Genomic DNA, 6,205 nt, shown 5'->3' on the forward strand with positions numbered 1-6,205 from the left:
GAGGCAGGCAGACAGAAAGACAGACATACTACAGCAAGATAGAACGGTGCCATGTAAATTGAGGTACAACTTATTTATTCTGTAAATAGGACTGTAAATTCACAAGATATAAATGAAAATTATAAAACCTATCTTGGCAGTTCTGAACAGCCTGACAAGTAAAAGTGCCAGACTCAAGGCTCCCACATATAAATCCAAATTCACTTAACTTCCTGAGAGGACATGATACTGATGTTGGTAAGAATGGTACAATGGTGAGATTTTTAGCACAGAGACAGCTCATAATTTAAATCTACACCACATATAGAAGAAACATCAAATTCTCAACTTCCCTCACCTGCCTCTATTTTTGTAATCCATAGTACAATTTTTCACTAGCCTTCTCTTTCTTCTGTTTCTCCTTGCCCATGCCTGAGCTGGGGAGAGTCAGCCTATAAGTCCCTTGAAACATGAGAGTGACCAGGCCCTTCCACCAGGAATCTCCAAACATAAGGTCCTACCATCTGAATAGTCTAACTGTCCTAAGACCTGGACCCCACCCCCACCCTACAGAATAATAATTCCAAGCTCAACTTGCAATCCCACCAATTCCCACCCTGAATGCTCCACCCCAAAGAAATTCTATTAGAAACCCTGTCTTCTGCTCAGTTTTCTGTTACCTCTCTCCTGAGCACAAGAAGCCACCCTCCTGGGTTCATCCTTCCCAATAAATCTCTTATGTGAGGTTTGTTGTACATTGAAACTTTATGGTACTCCTTGGCTTTCAACTGCCAGGGTATCTTTCTTCTTATAGGTGTAAAGCTTTCATTTCTGTGAGTCACTAGAAATGTGACTTACATAAGATGAAAATCAATGAGGTTGAATGAATAGTTAGTTGAATATATGAATGATGGTAGCCACTTCATGTTTTGTTTCTGACTGGTCTTCTTTTAGTGTGTGAGCTTTCTATGTTCTGTGTTTTTCCATTTTGTTTTGTTTTCTCTGCTGCTGCTGCCAGCTGCCAGCATCCACTTGCTATGGCTGTTGTAATGTCCAGAGTACAAAACTTATCTCTGGGCTTTTTGGTCACTGAATTCTATGTGAAAGATAGAATTTAAAAACAATGCTTGTTTAATAAGTTATTAAAGCTATACCTTCATGCATTCAGATATAAGGATGTACCATTGTCTGTAACTGAGTGTCTTACATGTGAATCAAAGAAGTTAACCTTTGAGTCACCTGTTGTTGCCTTCTCTCCTCATCAGCTGTTCTCTCTTCTAACATACAAGGTTCTTCAAGCATTACTTCCTTTCCAAGGTCTCTCCAGGTAGTAGTAATAGAGGATGCCATATTCACCTTTCAGCCACGTGTATAACTCACCAATTCAAACTGATCCAAGTTGCTGATTTGATAACTAAACTTGCTCTCTCCTCTCTTCTGTTTCTTCCTATCTATACCTGTCTGGGGTAGATCTTACATATGGATGTGCAATATCCAAGAGACCTCTGTCTCTCACCAACTATCTGTCATAAAACCATCTGGAAATTCCTCTATATCAGGCTGTCAAAGGTCAATTAAGACCCTTGCAACTCCCCATTTTTTTCTGAGAAAAAAAACCTCTTAAATGTGGCCACAAATTTAAATTGGTTACCCACATTTGTCCTGAAAATATTACAGAACAATCTGAGCCATTCTAGTTGCATATCAACTACTGAATAAACACTCTGCCTGGTCACTTTGGAGAGTGCTGGTTGAGTCACTCCAAGTTTTGAAGGATATTTGATCATACTGTGAATGCCAAGATTGTGTTATTTACTAAAAAAAAAAAGCCAACTGTTTCTAGCTATGTTGTAGCTCAGTCCTTAGCACACTCCTTTAATCCCTCTAGCTGGAATACAGACAGAACCTTAGTATACACCTCTAGTCTGAAACAATGAAGGTAGTTACTTTGTAGAAGAAAGTGCCCAGGTTTGAAAGTGATATATAATAGAGTAGCAGACAAAGTTATGAATCAGAGAAAGATTTGACAGAATAGGATATGCCCAACCAGAAGAAAGAGGAAGGAAACGCTACTTAAGAGAGCAGTACAGAGAGGGAAAGAGGCAGTTTTATAGGGAGAAGTTTACAAAGACAGGTTGAAGAGAGAAAAATCTAGTCACAGAAAAGAGGAAAAGAACCAGAATATGAGAAAGAGACAGAAGATTAGAACAGATTGCCTAAGTTAGTTTGAGGCCAAGCAGAGACACTCAGGAGTGGCAAAGAGACAGAGAAGTCACACCGAATTAGTCAGCTTACACAAGAGTTTTGAGCCAAAACAGTTGGGTTGAACCAGCCAGTAAGAGCACAGAAAGAACTAGGAAGGTGTTCAGCAGCAAGTCTCAAAGGCAGAAAACATCTAGGCCTACATTTTACAGAGGCTAGAAGCTTCCACAGCTAGGCCTAGGTTTTCAGATAGAGCCAGGAGCTACAGAGATATAACAATTATATCAGGCAAATAAAAGTAACTAATTTTCTGAGTCAAACTCATGACCATAATTTATAGCCTCACCCACCGGACTACTAGACTTGCTCACCTCACCTCTCATTACCATCAGATTTCATAAAAGTAAATCTGGGATCTCCAATGGGTGGCTCAGACCATTCTTACACTACAGTAAAATAGACTCACTGGCATCTGTTGTACTACAAAGCCAGTGGAGATTAGATTTAGAGTAGAGGTAGGTAGTCTTTGTTTCTTCTTCAGGGAGGAATGTTGCTCCTATCATAACCAATATGATATAGTAAGACAAAATCTGACAACTCCAGACAGAATTCCAAAAACATTTCAGAAACAGCTCCTCTGTTCCTCTGACCAGTGGATCATTGATAGTCTGAAGGACCCTAGAGGCTTTCGTCAGTCTTACACCCACCTACTTTGGGGAAAGGCTAGACCAGTTTCCCGTTTCCTGTCTCTGGTCAAGCCTAGGCTTACTTCCATTCTCCTCCCACAGCTGGGAGGAACAGGGATATTCTGAAAAACCCACAGAATGTACTGACTGATAGTCACCTGACCCTCTGGTCCCAGATAGAATTCGAATGCATTCACACTCTGCCCATGCTTGCTAATCAATAGATTCAAAGATCAATATGCTTAGCCAATAAGTTTTAACTGTAACCTTGCTGGTGTAACCTGTATCCCTAAAAAGTAGAAAAACTGCTTGTTATAGCCATTCAGGGTTGCCTTCTAGTCACTCACCTGAAAACAAACCTCTTGCATTTGCACTGAACTCCATTCTTATGTCTCACTTGGGAGCTCTCCTGGTAGTTAAGACTCACTTAGAGTATTACAAGTCCAATATGTATTTGGAAATTTCTCTTCTTAACCCCGCTTCCTCCTTTCTTAATTGGCAGTCATACCCTACCAATAAACTTCTTGTCTAGATTTCTTCAAAAACTAATCAAAAAGATTTCTAACCAAACTTTTAAGTAGTTGCTACTACAGTTTTACCAGTCCCTAGAAATGAATCCAAATTCAGAGAAGCTCCAATTATCTATTGCTTATGAAAGTAAAATTTGTCCCAAGGACTTTGATGCCCCATTTCAGCATAAACTGGTCTAGTGATAACTTACTCATGCCCTGTCCTGTACCCTGTGTTTGTAATTATAGTAAACACAAAATGGGGTATAAAAGCCCTAATAAATCCATTTGCAATGTTTACTGTGCAGTATGACTTTGAGGTAATCCTTGGCACTTAACTGCCAAGATACCTTTCTCCTCAAAAATGGAACACTTACACACCCTGCCCATCAGAAAGAGAGAAGTCACTCCCATTTAAAACGTGTCTTCACTTTCTTTAGTGGACTAAAATAAAACCATTCTAAATATCTAGTCTTCATTTTTTCCAAAAGAAACTGAAATCACCCCTCAGAAGATCACTGGATAGTTCTTTCCATGTACACTATGCACTAAGTAATCATCGGGCTAATTTTAACCACCATCTTTAAGATTCCTTTCAAAACACTTTTGGTGTGTTAGAGAAGTTTTACAAACAAGTCTCTTGACTGTGAATAAAGCACAGAAAGCCAGGAACTTGGAAACGGATTAAATGTTAATAAATTTTCTCGAATGTGACAGACAACCTTTTACACGGAAAACATATCTTTCGGATGCACTTTAAAGATGAAAACAAGGAAAAACAATATCTGTTTCATTGATTCAGCAAAACCTGTGTTTTCGAATCATGTTACATTGAACCTAAATGAGAAATGTGCACACAGTGATCCACGTGTCACTTTGTTAGCAGAGAGTTGTTTAAACAATTTCGTCTGCTCCCAGGATCACAGAGCATACAGATAAATCCACGTCAATCATCAATGCTCATGAAAACAGCACACTGTACTTTTAATAAAGCAGAGTGAAAAAGTGTGATATCTCCCCCTCTTTAGCATCCACATGAGGGGTGGGAGCACACCACAACCATTCTTAGGCAAAATTCACCACAACTGCGAACCACTTTCATTGTTGGTTTTATTTTAAAGATATATGATGGGATGTCTGCTCACAAACTTTTTAAGAATACAGGACAGAATTGCTAAGAAAGTAGGTGAGCATACTGCAAAGCAGATCTCTAAAACAGTAACTATCTTGCTGCATTAACACTCTATATTCATTGAGCAGAAACCCCAGAGAGGAGACACCCTTTTGGTGGTCCTTAGAAATATCTCAAACACAGGAGAATACAACTTTGTTCAAAGTGAATAACCACACTCACTCACTCTCAGTATCCACACATTTTGTATTATCAGAAAATACATGCTGTTCATTCCACCTGCTGTGAATTAAGGAAACAAAGGGTTTGCTTTACCTTAGCCAAGAGAGAAGTACACTCATGAAGAAACCATAGGAAATGGTCCTCTTGCTGGTGGTGGTAAAATAAAACCACAGCAACAAGTCTTATGAAACACACCTATTTCCAGATCCCTCAAATTACCTCTAACGAAAAGAGACAGCCTACTGGATGACTTCCAGCTGGAATCATTTCAGCCAATTCCAATCAAAGGAAGAACACAGAGAATCTATAATGACTGGTTTGATTTCTAGCAAATTATTTTACCTTGGTCCACTTCTTTCAATCAGAAATCATAGGAGACAGTACTGAATTCCACCTGTTAAGCCTGACATATGTAGGCACACTTTTGTTTCCTACCTTTAAGGTACATGGAATGTGTCCCTATGGGAAAATTTATCCATAACTCATTCGTGCGGTTTTACCATGCAAAACCAGACAAACCCCTCACCAGCAATAGAGCCACCTAGTGCTTTTAGATATATTCTAAGTGTAGATTGAGAAGCAGAACAGGAAATTCAAAACATGAGTTCTGTCTTTAACAGTGGCATCAATGTCACTTCCTGCAACAAACGTATCTAGAGAAAGAGGAGATAGTTGCAGGAGAAGCCAGTTTTCCACACTTGAGACACTTGTTAGACCTAAGTCTTACCAGGTAGCTTTAAGCTCTGTAGTACACAGTTCTCTTGAATTTGTTTCATCCTGCTCATCTCCTCTGTGCACTTTGTCCTTTGCCTGCTTGCTTCTGTGTTCACTAGATTATAGCAAAGGAAAAAAACCTTGATTTTTTTTGGTTTGTTTTTCATTGTGCTTTTCAATTTGCTTTTTTCCAGAATATTAGCTATATTGGTTTCAATACAACACTGTCCTTTCATTTATTGGAAACATAGAGATTCTTATAGTGTCCCCCAGCTATAAAACAATGTCTCTGGGAACACACGTGGATAGTTTCCTGTTTAATTCTTTTGCATCTTTAGTAAAATTATATATATATATATATATATATATATATGTATATGCATATGTTCCCATGCATAGTCCTTGTATAAGAAGGGGTAATGGGCTCTGTTAGAGAAGGGATAGCTAAAGTCAAATAGTTGGCTCAGTGATTAAAAGAATAGCTGTGCTCGCAGAAGACACACGTTCAATTCCCAGCCCACCCTCTCATAACCACCTTGCTATGAGGTGGTTCTAGGGAACCCAACACCTTCTTCTGGCCTCTGAGGTCACTATACACACATGGCACACAGATATAAATGCAGACAAAATACCTATACAAATAAAATAAATAATAATTTACAAAAACAATAAGGGGAAGCAGAAGAAATTTTGAGGTAAAGGGATGTAAGAGAACATGTGTATAGTCATCATTGTCTTGCTAAAGGGAATGAGTGACCTTC

The 6,205-nt window shown here is 38.9% G+C and overlaps 1 protein-coding gene across 4 annotated transcripts in view; it reads right to left on the reverse strand.

The window, feature by feature from the left end:
* The window catches only part of Slco1a1 (solute carrier organic anion transporter family, member 1a1), a 75,104-nt gene extending 70,176 nt beyond the window's left edge, over positions 1 to 4,928 (reverse strand). For 2 of the 4 annotated variants that reach the window (XM_063286621.1, XM_063286620.1), the window contains exon 1: positions 4,824 to 4,909. The gene's annotated coding sequence lies outside the window, so the exon portion shown is untranslated. Of the gene's footprint in view, positions 1 to 4,823 lie in introns of all 4 variants that reach the window. The other 2 variants (XM_063286619.1, NM_017111.2) reach the window with 2 other exon arrangements.
* Between the last annotated feature and the right edge of the window lie 1,277 nt (positions 4,929 to 6,205).

This window comes from Rattus norvegicus, chromosome 4 (genome assembly GCF_036323735.1).
Source record: "Rattus norvegicus strain BN/NHsdMcwi chromosome 4, GRCr8, whole genome shotgun sequence".
NCBI lineage: Eukaryota > Metazoa > Chordata > Mammalia > Rodentia > Muridae > Rattus > Rattus norvegicus.